This window comes from Lissotriton vulgaris, chromosome 11 (genome assembly GCF_964263255.1).
Source record: "Lissotriton vulgaris chromosome 11, aLisVul1.2, whole genome shotgun sequence".
NCBI classification, from domain to species: Eukaryota; Metazoa; Chordata; class Amphibia; order Caudata; family Salamandridae; genus Lissotriton; species Lissotriton vulgaris.
In genome coordinates this window covers 1,092,604,863-1,092,623,969 of record NC_141699.1, presented here as the reverse complement: position 1 = coordinate 1,092,623,969, position 19,107 = coordinate 1,092,604,863, and positions in this window count along the sequence as shown.

Here is a 19,107-nt window from a genome sequence, read left to right as displayed (position 1 = left end):
AGCTTTGTAGAGGAAGGGAAATATTATATACTAGCCATAGTTGATGCTAATTTATCTTATGCAACTAGCAAACAGAGGCGCAACTTGAGTGAAATTTCTGGGGGGGTAATTCTTCCAGCAATCAGCAGAGTGAAGATGTAGGGTCTCTAGGAAGGGGTGAAAAAACAACAAAACCTCATTAACATGTAAATGGTCTTTTAGAGAACTGTGAAGTACTCAGGTGGGCTGTGTGCATGCCCGGGAAGCTACATAGAAATGAATTCATACATAAATATACAATACAACCCCATCAGCTCTTCCGCCTGAGAATCTCAACAATTCTGGAATTGATATAAGAACCCCGGCCCTTATTTATGAGGCCCTGCGTCAGTTTTGCGCCGCTGGTGCGTCACTTTTTGTGACGCCCCAGCGGCGTGAAAAATGCGCCTTGTTGCGCCATATTTAAAAAGTGACGCATCTAGGTAGATGCGTCACTTTTTAAACCCCTGTGCCACATTATACCTGTATCAGGTATAATGTATGCAGAGGGGGCGTTCCCCTGCAAAAAGCCTCGTAATAGTGACGCAGTGAAATCTATGAGATTTCACTGCGTCACTTTTAGGATGCTGTTGCGTCAAAATCTTGCGCCTGCCTCACAGCAGGCGTAAGACTGATGCAAGCCCTTTCACATGGGGCTTTCCCCATGTGAAAGGACGCATTGCTGGAGTTGCGTCACTTTTGTGACACACTCCAGCAATGCGTCACTTTTGCGCTTACAGATACGTCAGAAATACTGACGTATCTGTAAGTCCTTGCGACATGATGCGTCATACATTAAATATGACGCATCATTGGTGTTGCAAGGAGTGCGCAGTGAAAAGTGAAGCATCGCTGTTTTCACGCAGCGATGCGTCACTTTTCATAAATGAGGCCCCCCGAGCGCCCCTTTCCAGAGGGAAGTAGGCATGTACCAAAGCACCCCCAGAAACCACCCACCTCCGAAACATGTTAGATAATTGGACAAGGCTCGCTTGCCATTTTGGGAGGGAGGGGCAGGGCGCATGTGACAAACACCCGGACTCACGATTTGAGAGAAGGAAAACCACCCCCCACCCCTCGGCTGAAACTCAAGCGTATCAACAAAAAAAAAAGCCAAAGAAAGGATAATCAGAGGATCACTGAACTAACTCCCCGTTTTATATTATATGGCACTGCCCGTTTAAATTGGAAAAGGCAACCACCTTGTTTCGCCTTGTGAGCGAGGCTTCCTGCAATATGGGGCCAGCAAAAAGAAAACACACTTTAAATATTAACATGTTTAAAATATCAAACAGCCGAAGGACAAAATCGTGTGACAATGAGACACAAGGAAAATTTTCAGGACACTTGATGGTGAAGGTGTGCGTCCCAAGTTTGAAGATGCCCCCAGCACAGTTTGACAGCTTAAAGGGGCCCTCCGTTGAAAAGGAAAAACGTACCCGATCACACACACCCTGCGTTCAAGGCGGAGGGTGGAGTGGGAGTTGTAAATAAAAACTGGGCGAGAAAAATAGCCATGCAAAATGTCCTCGGGATCAGTACATGCTATCTAAAAACTTATACATAAATCATTCACAGAGTGGCCCCTTTAAGTTCCTAGTTCACCAGAATAAGAATTGGAAACATGATCCTCCACAACAGATAGCACCCTGCGTGCCGCTGCTCGCCCCCGCAAGGTGGATGCCTGGCGTGCACGAGCTGCTGAAAAGTGCAGACCGATTCCTAAAGGTGTTTTCCTGGAGCAGCAAAGGTGTTGGCAGAGGGGAGGAGTTCAGAGGCTGGAGAGGAGGAGGGAGGCTGTGCAGTCTTTATGCCACAGGACATTACCAGGCAAGAAAGAAACACACTGGAAAGTACCACCAGTCCCCATTTTTGTACTTTACCCTGCAGCATTTTACCACACAGGAGAGCATTTTTAAAAAATGATGTACATATTATGCCGTTTGAAAAAAAGAGAATTAAAGGTTGGGTAAGCTTAATGGAGGTACAGGTAAAGGAAGGTAAGGTGTTTTTAGAGTGCCGGGCAGGTAAAGGTAAAGGGCAGTGAGGTTTTTTAGGGTTCCCGGGTAAGTAGAGGTAAAAAGCGGTAAGGTTTTTTTATGGGGGTCAGAGGAGGCTACAGGCAAAGGGGTAAAGGTTTTTTAGGGCAAAGGGATTGGATGAGGTGAAGGGAGGTAATAGATACTGGAGTTCTGGGGAGACTCACGCAGTAAAGCCATCCACATCAGTTTATTGGTTACTAAAAGATGTAACCGACCACCAACACCACCTTAGGTCAACTGACTCCCAACCTCCCATGGCAGAGGATGACCACGAGGACAGGAGCACACACAAGGTCAGAGGACAACAGAAGACCCCCACACATCTCCCCTTCAAATAAATAAAGAACAGTCTCAAAAAGGTCAAAATGGAAAATTGAAAATTGGATAAAAACAGAATCATACAGTATCATAATGGTTAAATAATGTAATGATTGCATTACACTGAGTGATACACTGGGCTACATCGAGTTAATGGTAAAACAGTTTCATTAAATGCAAGCATGTAATTACCGCACAGTTCTAAAAGAGGCACGAATACATACCATGCAGTTGCCAAAGTGATGAGACACAACATAAGCACATTATGTATTTCTCATTTCAGCACAAAGTCTTTATAATGAGTAGGAACGTGTCTCTCAGACACTTTAATACGTGTCCTCTCTTTGCTAGTTTACTTAATTTCATTATTAGTCCATCAGATCCGCGAAAGAACCGACACTGAACTGACCTTGCTGAAGGCCAAGTAACTCCCCTGCTGCCACACAGCTCCACCAGTGCGCCACTGCCTCTTTCGCTGCCACTGCTGATCGGGAGTTCGAACCCGGTGTGCCCCGAGCTGTTGACTGTTGGAGATTTTACTTTTTCCTCCGCTGTTTGTATTGTGTGTTCTTCCTAATCTGTGGGTAAGTTTCAGTGTTTTGTGATTTGTTTACTGCTCCCTGTGCGTTCCTTCCCTTTTATTTTTCTGTACCCTCGGCCGTTTAATTTTCCCGCTCCTGCTCTCCTGCGGCCCGCTACCCTCGCCGCCCCACTTCCACCTCCCAGCTGCTCCTCCCTCCCTCACAGCCTTATATGGCGGCCGCTGCGCGGCAGTAGGAGCAACCCATGACCTTGCAGAAGGCCAGGTCGCTCCCCTGCTGCCACACAGCTCCACCAGTGCGCCACTGCCTGCTTCACTGCCGCAGCTGATCGGGAGTTCGATCCTGTTGTGCCCCCGGGCTGTTGACTGTTACAGATGTTACTTTTGCCTCCACTGTTTGTATTGTGTGTTCTTCCTAATCTGTGGGTAAGTTTCAGTGTTTTGTGATTTGTTTACTGCTCCCTGTGAGTTCTCCCCCTCCCCCCTTTTTTTCTGTACCCTCAGCCATTTAATTTTCCCGCTCCTGCTCTCCTGCGGCCCTGCCCCCTCGCCGCCCGCTCCCGCTTCCCAGCTGCTCCTCCCTCCCTCACAGCCTTAAATGGCGGCCACTGTGCGGCCGCGCCGCTGGCACGCTGGAGGTGCGCCAGAGGCAAGTCCGTCTGTGCCCGTCCGCGCCTGAACTGCGCCCAGCACCAGAACCCCTGGACCCCGCAAGCTCCATGACACCAGACTCCGCTACAAAGCCAGCACCCTCCATGCTCTCAACGTCGGCACAAACCACCGCTGCTTCCAGGCTGCCCCGAAACGCACCCACGGACCCTTCTCCTTCCACACCTGCAACTTCACCTGCGACAGAACCACCAAACCTCCAAGATCTGGACTCAACCACCTTCACTGCATACTGCTCAACACCCGCTCTGCACGCAAGCACGCCGTCGAGCTCTGGGACCTGCTCGACACCTCCGCCCTAGACGTGGTCTTCCTGACCGAGACCTGGTGGAACTACTCCTCGGCACCCGACATCGCCATAGCCATCCCGAACGGCTACAAGATCACCCGCAGGGATCGCACCAACGGAATTGGAGGAGGCTTAGCCATCGTCCACAAGTCCACCCTTCAGATCTACACCCATGCAGATGACACCCTCAACACCGCCGTACAACTGCACTTCCGGATCCACACCGACCCCAATACCACCCTCAGAGGAACAAACCACGCACAACCACACCCAACAGCTGCCTCGCCACTGCTGGAGCAAGGTCGCCGAGGACCAGCTGATCCACACCCTCGCCCAGAACCCACCCACCGACCCCACTGACCCAGACGCTGCAGCCCGCAGCCTCAGACAGTGGATCGACGACTGAGCCAACACCCTCGCCCCGCTAAAGAAACTCTCCAACAGCCACACCAGCAAGAAAGCCACCTGGTTCACCAAAGAGCTCCAGACCTCCAAACGTACCTTCAGGAAACTGGAGAAGAAATGGCTCCACGACCATACACTTGACAGCCACGCAGCCCACAAGGACGCCACCCGCAGACATCACCAACTCATCAGAACAGCCAAGAGATCCTCCTTCAAAGCCCACCTGAACAACAACGCACACGACAGCAAAGAGCTATTCAGCATAGTGAAGGAACTCTCCATCTCCAGCGCCAACACCAACGCCATCCCGCCATCGCAAGATCTGTGTGACTCACTGTCCATCTTCTTCCATCGCAAGATCGCTGACATTCACGACTACTTCAACACCTCGACCGCCCCGACCACGGCAGACCCCACCCCCCCGAACACCACCTGCACCAACCGGCTGACCTCCTGGTCCTACGTCAACGACGACGAGACATGCAAGGACACGAACTCCATCTACTCAGGATCACAGTCAGACCCCTGCCCACACCATGTTTTCAACAAAGCAGATGCAACCATCGCACCCCAACTACGGAAGGTCATCAACATCTCCTTCAAGACAGCGACATTCCCGGAAAGCTGGAAGCATGCCGAAATCAACGCCCTCCTCAAGAAGCCCAAGGCGGACCGCAAGGACCTCAAGAACTTCAGGCCCATCTCTCTGCTCCCCTTTCCTGTCAAAGTTCATCATGAAAATCATGCAACTGACCCGCTACCTCGAGGACAGCAACATCTTAGACACGTCCCAGCCCGGTTTCAGGCAAAACCACAGCACCGAGACCGCCCTCATCGCCGCCACAGACGACATCAGAAGCCAACTAGACAACGGCGAAACATCAGCTCTCATCCTCCTGGACCTGTAAGCCGCTGGTCTGCCACCTCACACTGAGGACACGGCTTCAAGAAGCCGGAATCCAGGAGAAGGCCCTAGACTGGACCACCTCCTTCCTCTCCGGCAGAACCCAGAGAGTCCGCCTCCCACCCTTCCGATCCGAAGCCATCAACATCATCTGCAGCGTACCCCAGGGCCCATCCCTCAGCCCGACCCTGTTTAACGTCTACATGGCCCCCCTCGCACAAGTGGCCCGTCAGCATGACCTGAACATCATCTCCTACGCCGACGACACCCAGCTCATCCTTTCCCTCACCAAGGACCCGCACACCGCCAAAACCAACCTCCATGAGGAAATTAAGGCTGTCTCCGAGTGGATGAGGAGCAGCCGTCTGAAACTGAACTCGGACAAGACGGAGGCTCTCATCCTCGGCCCCACCCTCTCTGCCTGGGACGACTCCTGGTGGCTGACCACATTGGGAACAGCACCGACACCCACGGACCACGGATGCAACCTAGAATTCATCCTCGACTCCTCCCTCTCCATGTCGAAGCAAGTCAATGCCGTCTCCTCCTCCTGCTACAGCACCCTCCGCATGCTCGGCAGGATCTACAAGTGGATCCCGACCGAAACCAGATGAATGGTGACCCAAGCCCTCGTCAGCAGCAGGCTGGACTACGGCAACGCACTCTATGCAGGAATCCCGACCAAACACCTACGACGACTGCAACGCATCCAAAACGGCTCCGCCGGCCTGATCTTCAACATCCCTCGTCGCAGCCACATCACCCCCCACCTGAGAGACCTACACTGGCTCCCCGTCAACAAGAGGATCACCTTCAAGCTCCTTACCCACGCACACAAACCACTCCACAACACCGGACCAGCCTACCTGAACAGCAGACTCAGCTTCTACACCACCACCCGCCAGCTCCGCTCCGCCAGCCTCGCCCTCGCCGCTGTCCCCCGCATCCAACGAATGACCTCCGGTGGCCGATCCTTCTCCTTCCTCGCCTCCAAGACCTGGAACACCCTCCCTACCCATCTTCGGCAGACCCAAGACCTACTCACCTTCAGAAGACTCCTCAAGACCTGGCTCTTCGAACAGTAGCAGCACCCCTCCCCTCAGCGCCTTGAGACCCTCACGGGTAAGTAGTGCGCTTTGCATATCACTGATTAATTGATTGATTGATTGATTGATTGACATGTGTATCCCATGCTCTGGGTTTATCAGTTTGTGATACTTTCTTAATGAATTGACCATGCCCAAAATATTCCTCAATGCGGGGTATTAGGGCAATATTATGCTTATTTCCAACTTTACCATCACTTTTATGTACCCCACTAGGAAGACTATGGGGCATATTAGCATGAATCTCGTTAAATTTATCGCCGTTTTAGCGGCAGGAAATTCAGCACACATAGAAATAAAGATACCCCAGTTGAGACATGGCCATTTGCAAATCAGTCTGACCCTGTGCCTCATGGGAACAGTCCAGCTTGAACTGCCAAGCCATGTCTTCCCTGGACGGAAACTGGGGTGGTGGAGTGAGCTACATAATGATGATGGATTAAACCCAGATCAGTTGACTGGGGGTGAGTGTTTGATTTGCTTTAACGCTACGTCCATCATCCCCTTTGGTATCGCTTTGTTTGCCCTAAGTTGGCAGGGTATGCCCAGACGTGGGTCCCTTGCTCACTTTGCCACTGGATTCAAGACAGCCTGGCTGATGAGGGTTATGAACCCGTAATCGGTCCCAGTATGCTTGTTTCCGGTCCTGGGGAAGACATGGCTTGGCAGTTTGGGCTGGACTGTTCCCATGATGCACAGGGTCAGACTGATTTGCATATGGCCATGTCTGAACTGGTGTAGTGGAGTGAGCTAAAGAATGATGATGGATTCAACCCAGATCAGTTGACTGGGGGTGAGTGCTTGATTTGCTCTAACGCTCTGTCCATCATCCCCTTTGGTATCGCATTGTTTGTCCTAAGTTGCCAGGGTATGCCCAGACGTGGGTCCCTTGCTCACTTTGCCACTGGATTCAAGACAGCCTGGCTGATGAGGGTTATGAACCCGAAACCGGTCCCAGGATGCTTGTTTCCGGTCCAGGGAAGACACGGCTTGGCAGTTCGGGCTGGACTGTTCCCGTGCGGCACAGGGTCAGACTGATTTGCATATGGCGATGTCTGAACTGGGGTGGTGGAGTGAGCTAAAGAATAATGATGAATTCAACCCAGATCAGTAGACTGGGGGTGAGTGCTTGATTTGCTCTAACGCTCTGGCCATCATCCCCTTTGGTATCGCTTTGTTTGCCCTAAGTTGCCAGGGTATGCCCAGACGTGGGTCCCGTGCTCACTTTGCCACTGGATTCAAGACAGCCTGGCTGATGAGGGTTATGAACCCGAAACGGGTCCCAGGATGCTTGTTTCCGGTCCAGGGAAGACACGGCTTGGCAGTTCGGGCTGGACTGTTCCCGTGAGGCACAGGGTCAGACTGATTTGCATATGGCCATGTCTGAACTGGGGTGGTGGAGTGAGCTAAAGAATGATGATGGATTCAACTTAGATCAGTTGACTGGGGGTGAGTGTTTGATTTGCTCTAACGCTCCGTCCATCATCCCATTAGGTATCGCTTTGTTCACCTTAACTTAGCAGGGTATGCCCAGACGTGGGTCCCTTGCTCACTTTGCCACTGGATTCAAGACAGCCTGGCTGATGAGGGTTATGAACCCGAAACCGGTCCCAGGATGATTGTTTCCGGTCCAGGAAAGACACAGCTTGGCAGTTCGGGCTGAACTGTTGCCATGAGGCACAGAATCAGACTGATTTGCATATGGCCATGTCTGAACTGGGGTGGTGGAGTGAGCTAAAGAATAATGATGGATTCAACCCAGATCAGTAGACTGGGGGTGAGTGCTTGATTTGCTCTAAAGTTAGGGCCATCATCCCCTTTGGTATCGCTTTGTTTGCCCTAAGTTGCCAGGGTATGCCCAGACGTGGGTCCCTTGCTCACTTTGCCACTGGATTCAAGACAGCCTGGCTGATGAGGGTTATGAACCCGAAACCGGTCCCAGGATGCTTGTTTCCGGTCCAGGGAAGACACGGCTTGGCAGTTCGGGCTGGCCTGTTCCCGTGAGGCACTGGGTCAGACTGATTTTCATATGGCCATGTCTGAACTGGGGTGGTGGAGTGAGCTAAAGAATGATGATGGATTCAACTTAGATCAGTTGACTGGGGGTGAGTGTTTGATTTGCTCTAATGCTCCGTCCATCATCCCCTTTGGTATCGCTTTGCGACAAGTCCAGCGGAACCCAAAGGAGGCTCAGCTCTTAAGGGTCTCTGGAGCACAGGGACACAGTCAATTCCTGTGAACTTGGGCTGGGTGCTTCGGGTGCAGAGGTGTTTTGGCTGGCAGGTTGCTGCAGTTAGAGGCTCTCACTTGACTTGGGTGACCTGGAGAGGGAGGGAAAACAGGGCAGGAGAAACACTCTCAGTGTTGATCTTTGTGAGCCTGAAGTACCTCATCGCCAGGTCGGCTTTGGTATCAGTGGTGCCCGGACTGGACACACAGCAAGCTTTGGGTGCTGAAAACGCTCAGATACCCAGAGTATTGGTGCTGGTCAACTTCTGGGGGGCCTGGCATCTCCACACTCAGAGGGGAGATGGATATGCCCTCTTAGAGCAGCAAAGACTTCTTCCTGGTGAGATTCTCCCTTTGGTGGACCCCATGGCCAGCTAGGGCTGCTTTTTGTCTGCCATAAAATGTCAAGACAAGGACGCAATAAAAGAGAAGAGGGCGTCATATCCGTGATCTAATAAAACAAAAAAAATTGAATGGGAAATGGAGAAATGGGAAGGTTTCCTCAGTGCAGTAAGGTAGGATGATCAGCTTGCTTTCTGGAATTTGATTTCAACTGGAAGCAAGGATGGTCATCACCCCGTTGAGGCCAATGTCCCCATTGCAGACTGGGTAGCCCATTTCCCCAGTTTATATGCTGTGAATGGAGCCGAAAGTACTTCTCTATCGGCAGGGGAGGCTGGAGACCAAGCCGTGGGGGAAGCAAAAGGGCCACTTAGGAGATATTTAAGATAGTCCCAGATAAAGAAACAGAGCTTGATAAAATCTTGGGGGATCTGTTCCGGGGAGAGGCAGAGATTTGGATCTCATATTTCTTAATACTATTTAACTCCATCCTGCTAGGAGCACCACCTCTGCCAACGTGTGCAGATAATGAGATATGAGATAATCTTATATAGGTTGCTCCACTGGACTCACACAACTATCGGCGAATAAGCTTGATTGACTGTTCACAAAAGGTGTACAGCAGAATCCTCCTTGAACATTTACTTACCTGGATTGGCGACAAAGAAGCATTGTCCTCTCTTCAGGCAGTTTTTCGGGAATGCACCAAAACAGCGGATCAAGTCTTTAGACTTCAGCTTATTTTTTGGAAAACAGTGATTATGGGAGGAGGCCGACCCTATGTCGCATTGTTGACTTGCGTTCGGCATTTGAAATGGTACAGAGGCCTACTCTCTGGTGTGTTTTGGCTGATATGGGGGCCCGAGTGCTCTTCTTGCTGCTATTGCAAGTCTACACAGTCATAATCATGCACAAGTTCAATGTGGCAAGCTGGGAGAGATGACTGAACGATTCCCTGACAGCAGAGTAGTAAGGTAGGGATGTGTTTTTGCCTCTGCTCTTTTCACGAACTATGTCAACAGCATAATAGCTTTCCTGACTCCGGGCGTGATTACGATTTTGAAGGTGTGGTGGTGGGATCACCCGCTGCTGCACAGCCAAACCCGCGTGAGAACCGCCCACCAAATAATGAATTATTTTGTCATTGGCAGGCGATTCCTTTGGCATTTTTACAGCAGTGCCTATAAAATAGGCACCACAATGGAAACGTCAAAGAAAGTTCCAGCACAGCATGGACTTGAAAGTCCATGCTGTGCTGGAACATCTCTGCATGCACACAGGGGGGAAATGTTGCACCCCCCTGTGTGCATCCACTAAGCGGGAGGCACAAGAGGGCCCTGCAGGGCCCCCTTTCCATCATCTCCACCACTGTTTTCATGGAGGAAAGACCTCCGTGAAATCAATGGCAGAGATGTAAGTCATAATATGCTTTGCATATAGGTGCCTCTTGACTGCTGTGCACCACCAGGAAAGAGTGGTTCCCTGTCGGAGTCGGCGGCCTAAGACTGGCATGACTACTAGGGTCGTAAAGTGGCAGTCAAAAGACCACCACCACTGCGCCACCACGAGTCTGGTGGTCCTCGTACTGCCAGACCCGTAAGTAGGCCCTCAGTGTGATGGAGATGCCCCATGTCTAGGAAACTTCAAGTCTCAGGCCTTGATGTTTGCAGATGACACCTTGTTACTATCTAAGTCGCCAACAGAGTTGCCAAAAATCCTGGAACATTTTGAGAGCCATTGTGGTTTCAAAGGCCTAGAAACAAGACAAAATATTCTGGACCCATGCACCTCCACAAGAACGAAACCAGAGCTTTTAGGGGTCTCTCAGGAACAAGTAAAGATATTTGAATATCTTGGGTTCCCACTCATGGAGCACTTAGATCGGAGGCCTCACATAGATAAGTTGAGGCTTAAACTAATGCGAAAATACGGGGGTGCTGATTCGAATGTTAGAGCTCACATTTCCGCCCCATGTCTCCAGCGATACAAATTTATATACAGCAGGCATTAGGATCAGCCCTTAATGGAGTAGAGTTAAGGGGGTACAAGGACATGGCAAAAATGCTACCTGTGGAGAACTACTTTTTATGACAGCTGACGGGGCTACCAACTAAGACGCCCCTACTTTTCCTTAGGCTGGACATGGGTCTTATGCCAATTATAGAGGTGGTCGGACTCAGGCCTATTTTATAGTTAAAAACATATTTTGTCTACACCTGAACTCGTCTCCTACCATGAGGGGTTGAAGGAAATACTGGGTATCCCGGGCTCAGGTAGTCTTCCTTGGAGTAAGTACGTAGAAGACACCCTGGTTAAAATGGGGTGCTTCAGTCTTTGGTACATTCCCTTGGGAGCCTCTACAATCAGTAAAACCCTTGTCAAGGCGAAGTATATCCAATACGTCACAGGGCACCCACAGGTGCAGGCCTCTCAAGGGACCCTCGTAGAGTCATTCTTTCTTTTTAAGGATGATTTTATATTTGAGTATTTCCTCGATGAGGTTTAGCCCACTCAAGCTAGAAAGCTGTATTTGCAATTTAGATATCGTAGCCCACCACCAGCATCTTTTACAGTCAAATGGGGCGGCACGTTTGAGCAAGCTGGATGTGCATGCCCCGTTTGCGCGGCCAAAGAGGATTCTGAAGTGCCTACTTTGTTCTTCTGTCCTGCCTATCAGACAGGTAGAAGAAAATGGTGTGTGCCAGTGTGCCGCAACCTTGGTGTGAGGAAATTTGGTGAAGCTCTACATATATTAAAACCAGATACTAGGCAAAGTTTCATTTTTTGCTGTGTCTTGATACCTATTGCTCATGTCGAGAATCAGGCAAACGGAGTGCCCAAGGTCCAATCTTGTTTACCTTCTAGCTGTCTAAAGACCTGGGTCTTATAAGAAAGTGATGGCAGAAGTACATTTTGTTGTAAGTTGGCTTAATGTATTGTCTCAATAACTGTGGTTAAATCACAAGTAATGCCAGAATGTTTACATTCTATTGATTGGTTTTCATGAGTCTTTTATATTCATTGTCTCAAGACAAACTTGATGAATGCATGTATTTTTGAGATGTTTGAGACACTTACAATGTTCAGTGTCTTTTATATGTACGCTTTTGAGGCAACTTCGCTGATATGTTGTATTTTTGAGATGTTTGAGATATTTACAGTGTCTAGGGAGCCCAGAGATGTGTTATGCCATAATTAATTCTTTAATATGCACACTGCTGACTTCAACAAGATACCGTGATAATGATGTATATGGTTCTTTCATACAATTCCACGCAACAACGATCACAAGTTTTAATGTTTATATTTATTTTATCGTATTTGTGGTTTTTAATTTATTTTACAATAATGCAATTACCGCTTTTATGCACTTTACTGGCTTATTGTAGCCGAATAAAGTATTTTGACTGACAGAAAATAATATTCAAGTTCGACTTTGGAATTAAAGGTAATTTCAAAGTCTTAAACTACCTTCTCTTTGCATTTAAGTCATCCCTAAGGTCTCCTCTACTCTCTCCATGGGTGGGGTGCCTTGTAACTATAAGCAGGGGCATTTTACAAGATTTGTTTTAGGGAAAAACTGCAAATTTCAATTTTTCACCATTGTAGCACATTGGCTCTATAGGCTAACATGGAAAAACGTCAGTAAGTATAATTATTGACAAGAGTGGGCTAAAAACATACTTCAAAGTATTAAAATGATAGGTATCCAACAACTTGCCAAGGTTAGCTTTATTATAATTATCATAGAAAAGAAGTTCTAGAACTTGCTTTCCTGATGGTCTAAAATCCAGCCTTCCAGCAGCCTCTCCTGATTTGCAAGCTATTGACACGCTGAGCCAAACTGCTCTGATGAGGTGTGAAGTGGCCTGCATAGAGACAAAGAACATCTGGTGGAGGGGAACCTCAGCTGCAGAGCAAAAGGCAAGATGGCGGAGGATTAGCCAAACTGGTCTCCAAATAGGAAATGACAGGACAGGACATAGGCTCATCCCACATCTTACACCCCCAGCTAGACGGGAGCCCCAGTAATTGAATTAGCAGAGGGGCTGGAAGGGGAGGGTTAGGGAAAGTTAGCCACACCAGTGGGTTGACTTAGCCAGGTCTTTCTCCATTTTAGATTTTAAAGGAATAGTGCTTTCTGTATAAGAATATGCCACACTTTGGATGAAGTTCTCAAATTTGAGGTTGGCATCCTGCACCCCATTGATCAGGGGTGCCCCACTGCTTATCATCCCAGAACACTTAAAAAGTGGGAGAGCTGGCCATGCAGCTCAGATCCCTTGCCTGAAAGTTCAAGAAGAAGGACTTCCCTGCTGGAACCATGGCCTACACCAAGAAGATTGCACTTTGAATGACTGCACCTGCTGCACCCTTTGGGTACTACAGGGGTAAGGATGTTGCCTTGCTTTGAGAAGTGAAGGAATGGACTCCCTGATAACAACAAGTTAAACAAGCACCACCTGCATCATCTCCAGCAAACAAAAACAGCTGACCACCTTCAGCTGGACTTTAAAGGATGGGGCCAGGCGTATTGTGGGAGACGTACTCTCAACATCCCAAGAGACAACTCAGAGCTTCTGGAACCATTGATTGGTATTGTGGACAATGTGGAACCCCCAAAAAACCTTCTGGAGGGAGATCCAGAAGTTTGGAGAATTTTTCTCAAAAAGCTTCATAAGGTGTCCGACCTGCAGATGAGAGTCAAGTCGGAGTTGTAGAACCACGACTCGACTTGGAATAAATCTGGAGCTTTTGTCATCAATGAGACTCCAGTAGTTGACCAAGTTTGCCATCTGCTAACATCGTCCTCTAGCTTTCCTGTCCTTTCTTCCATGTGTGCCACTCTGTCTGCCACCTCTTCATATAGTATGTTCATTTTCCTCAGCGAACTTTGTATCTTTTTTTGTTGCCTGCCTTGCCCTGCGGCTCCCCATCCTTGCTTCCCCCTGCATCTGTTTTAACATGTTAAATAACTCCAGTGAGGCAGGCTGAGGCTGGGGGGGTGTTTGATGCAGGCTTCCCTGCTTGGTTGGGCGGATTAGCACCGTCCTGATACATTTGCGACGTGACTGAGTAATCCCAGACCAGTTTTTTGGCAGTATAGGAGGGGCTCTCGGGGGCCTTAGCTCTTTGTTGCAGAAGAACTGCTCACAGAGTCTGTATCTTCATGTGAGCTCCCTTCACTTGATACCAGAGATTCTGAGTCTTCATTTAGTGAAAAAAACAGTCCCCCTCAGGTGAGCCCGCTCCCCCTCTCTCCTGAACCCCTTGCTGTTGTAGGGCATTAGCAGCATCATTGCATGCCAAAATGGGATCACTTCCCCAAGTACTCACTGTTCTGTTCGGCGTGACCAATTCAGCTCCCACTAGGGCTCGAGCAGCCTCTTACAAGTTAAATGCTTGTTAGCCATGAGGCTGAATCTCCATTACTGCAGAGATGCTCTTTCTGGATTCTGCCTGCCCGTTCTGAGAGAGTGTCTCCAATGTCTATCTTCCCGCTCCTCTGTTCATCGCCAGGCGGAGCTTGCACCACTGTGTCCCGGCATTGCTTGGTTACCGGGCTTCCAGCGTCCAAGAGGAGGGCTCCGCTTTCACCCTTCTCTACGTCCGCGTCTGTGATCTCCGGCGTCTTGGAAGTGAAGGCTTCAACTAAGGTAGGCTGGCACAGGGAAGCGCCTTTAGACTTCAGCCCTTCCTTCGGGGGTCTCTGCAATGAAGCATTCCGGGCATTGTCAGCAGTCACGGTATCACCACTGCTACCTCGCTGTTCGCCTAGCTTTTTTGAGAGCGTCGTCGGAGCTCTCCGGACAGTCGGTGTAGCGCGCTGCACAGGACTCGGGGCTGGCATATCTTTGCTTGCCTCCCTAAGATTTTCCTTAGAACTACTCGATTCCTTCTGGTCCTTTACCTTTGGACAACTTGGAGCCAATCTGTGCCCCCCTCTTGATCGGGGTAGTAGTACGGCAATTCTTGCAAGACCGTATTTTATTACTGAGATTAGGGAAGCTGTCGGACGCGCTATTTACCGCACATTTCCGAGATCCTTTTGCCTCACAGCCGCTGGGTAATCCAGGCCAGCAGGGGGTCCACAACATCCTTATCGGTTCATCATCCTATGCCAGAGAGGGAAGAGGGAGATCTGCGACTGAGTGCTACAGCCCGTCAGCGGCCATCTTGCCTCATGGGTGTCATGTATTGGTGTTTAAATGCTTTACAAACCTGTATCTTAAGTTAAGCCTGCCTGCTTGCAGCCAGCTACCAAGGGCTGAGCAAAGGAATCATTTATTGAGCCCTTGACTGGACCTCATATTGTGATTTTGCCCTTAATACTAGTGGTAGGTCCCTACCTACACCTATTAATAAAACACATTCCAACAGACCCTACTTGTAAAATTGTTTAGTGAATTTCAATCGGGCCCGACGTGCTCAGATGGAGCATCTTCTTCTTTTTCACTGAAGACTGCTTCATCTTAAATCTGAATCAACCATAAATCCTCATTACAAGAGGCACGTTAGTTGCAAAGGACTTGTATCAGAAATGGCTTCTGACAATTTCCTGTGGTCTCCCTTTTTTCCCCACTTCTCTCCTATTAATTGTATATTTTTTAAGCATTTGACCTCTAAATGACCACCGGTTGAGACATTGTTCTTTGCTTATAATGGTGCAAGAGTGACACAAACTAAAAATCTGATTTATGAAGCATACAAGGCCACCTTGCTTGGTCCTAAGTGGCATCATAAATCTCGAGCAATGTAATGCAGCACAAATGACTGAAATCCAATACTTTGTGCAAGGGAGGAGTTTCCATGGGCGTTGCATGAGTGTTCCCACGCAATATCACAGGATTTTGACGCATTCCCAGATTTAGCGGTAGACCTGGGAATGCGCAAAAAACCTACCCCTACTCTCGTTTTCTGCTTCTTATATGTGTGCTGCAGAATGCATACGCATAGAAAGAGGAGAAAGTCTCAGGGGATTGATTTGTGCAGGAAGGTGCCCCTTCCTGCATAAAAACAATCCTCATTACAATGCAGGCACCCATGTACCGTGGCGCAAGGGTGCTTGCATTGGCGCTAGGCAGCCAAATGAGCGCCAGTGCAGGGAAAATAGCAGGAATGCACCGTATTGACTTAAATATGGTGCATCCCTGCCATTTTTCCTGTCCCACAGTGCAGTGAAGCACAGTGACTTCTTGCTCTGCCTGAATTAGCCATAAATATGGCCTTAAATGCATTTCCTACATGATGTTCTCCAAAAACATATTTCTTCATTATTGCTGTCATCTAAAAAGGTTGTAAAAGGAATTGTGAAAGAGGGAAAATTACAGCAATTATAGTGGCTGACTCGTAAGTGTCCCAAATCTGTTACAAAGTGTAGTAAACAACACGAATATCTGTTCCAGATTACTGTTTCACTTCAGTCACAATATTAATGACTTGTGTTTTTTTTCTCCGGTAAGAAGAAACAACAAACCCTACATCCGTAGTTACCACCACAGTAAAATCAGCAAGTACAAGCATCCCAACTTCCACTGCAGGTATCTTTATTTGTTTATATTTTTTTCGTTTGTTGCTCAAAGTGCTACACACAAACTCAGTTGATTTTATTATGTGTCTTTTGTTTTTATTTTCATTTTTCCCTTTCTTCCACCTTCTGTCTCAAATGTACGTCATACTTAAACATTTCTTGTTTATTGATTTCATATTATACTTTTGAATACTTAAACCTTTTTATTTGTTGAATGATGAGCCTGAATAATAGTTTGGTGGACGTGAGACATCCTCTGTAAGAAAGAAGAAATACTGTCAAGCTGAACTTGACTATGCAAAAATCAATAGACCAAAAATTAACAGATGGAGTGTCTGTTGTCAGAAATTCTGAAAGAGGGAAAATTATAATAATTATATTGGCACAATCATAACAAGGACTTACATTTGGTACCTTGTACTGTAAGCATCCCTAGTATCAGTTTTAGATAACTACATCAGATCATTGACAATATTATTGTCTGTGCTTTTCTCTCCTGCAACAAGAAACATCAAAACCTACTTTCCTGGAAACCACCACGGTGACATCTGAAGTAACAAGCAACTCAACTTCACCTGCAGGTATCCTTTTCAGTTCAACATTTTTCTTTTGTTGCTGTTTTTTAATGCAACTCACGAAGATAGTTTATTTTATCATGTCTTTCTTTTGTCCTTTCCTTTGTCTTTTTTCATTTCCAATATTCCTTCCTTTTCCTCTCTTATTCATCTCTTGACTACCTATTGTTTTGTATAAACCTAATCATATTCATTGATCAAAAGAAGGGTCTCAATAATTATTTGGTACTTGTGTAACATCCAATGTAACACCTCAAATACACTATCCAGCTGACGTTGAGTATACAACATTATGGACACTGAACGGCTGATTCACAAAGGTAATTTTACAATTTTGTCCAAGTTTATGATTTTTTGCAATTCCCAAAGGAGTTTTACAAGTGGTATGTTTACAACTGTGGAGTCCCCACAATTGTGATGGTGACTCCTCACATTAAAAGGTAAGTAGGTGTTTTTAGGTTGTTTATTAGTAGGTGTAGGTAGGGACCTACCACTAGTAATAAGGTCACAATCACAAAATAATGCCCAGTCAAGGTCTCAATAAATTATACCCTTGATCAACCCTTCGTAGCCATCTGCAAGCAGGCAGGCGTACTTTAGGATACAGATGTGTAAATCATTTAAAAACACCAATACACAACACACAATAAAAACCCCAAAACTATTTATCGAAATAGGAAATATGTTTATGATTAAAAGGACACCCAAATGACATAAATCCAATGTTGGGACCCGGAGATATGAACTTTAAAAATTAAACACTTTCTAGTGCCTAAAAGCTAAAAGCTCCCCTTTGGGGCATCTGGTCGTGCCTGACCGGGACAAAGTCAAAGTTTCAAGCTGAGGGCGATGGAGCTCCGGTCGGATACACTTTGTGTGAGGGCCCAGTCAAGTTTTTACCTTCTGACTCAGTCACTTTTTTGGAGCTTTTTCTCTCGTCACCCAATGAGGCTCCTTATCAGGCCAGGTTTCAAGTCAACATCAGTGACATGGTACAGTACGAGGCCTTGGCAAAATCCTGAAAATCTTGAGCTCCGGAGCTTACTATGTGACAAATCTGAAATCCAGGGGCCGGTCGCAGTTCAATATCGGCCGCTTGACTCTCGACAGCAGATTGGTTAACTTATGGAGCTTTTTTACAAAAATTCTCCAACGTTCTCCAAACTTCTGGAACTCATTCCAGACTGCCTTTTCTAAGGTTTATAGTGTCCACAACAATGTTCCAAGGGTCTAGAACCTCTGAGATGGCCTTTGGGATGTTGGGACTATGTTCTTTGAATGCACCCGGCCAAATGCTGAAAAGTCCCCTCGAGGCTGTCCTGCTGGGTACCTCTTGGTGGAGATGATACAGGTGGAGCTTTCTTCTAACCTGCTGCTTCCAGGGAGTCCACTGCTTAACTTCTTTAAGCAGGGCAAAGTCCTTAGGGCTGTAGTTCCACATTGTGCAGAAGATGCAGTAATTCAGAGTGCAATCCTTTGGGGTGCAGGCCAGGGTTGCAGTAGGGCAGTTCTTCTTCGTGTATTTTCAGGCAGGGATCTGAGATGCTGGACAACTCTCTCCTATAGATCCAGTGTTCCTGGGTGACAAGCAGGAGACATCGCTAAACCATTGGGGTACCGGGTGACACTCAATAGTATCACAACTTCCTCCAAAGTGTGGCATATTTTTGTCCCAGAAAGCACTAGTACTTTAAAACCCACAATGGAGAAACTCTCCTGGCTGTTTGGATCTGGCTAAGCCAACCTGCTGGTATAGCTAAATTCCCTGATACTTCCCCTTCCAGCTCCTCTGCTAATTTATTTACTGGGGCTCTAGCCTGCTGGGGTGCAGGATGTGAGGGTGAGTCTGTGTCCTGTCCTAACGGCCATTCCCTCTTAGAAGACCAGGTTGGCTCCTCCTTCCCCATCCTGTCTTATGCTCTGCAGTTGCCGTTCTCCTCTAACCAGATGCTTCCCTTGTCTCTGGGCAGGTCACTTCACACCTCATCAGAGCAGTTTGGCTCAGTCTGCCAGAGACTGGCCAATCAGGAGAGACTGATGGAAGGCTGGGTTTTAGAAAGGCAAGTTCTATCATTTATTTTCTCTGATATATTAAATCGAACCTTGGAAAGTTGTTGGATGTATTCTAAATATCATTT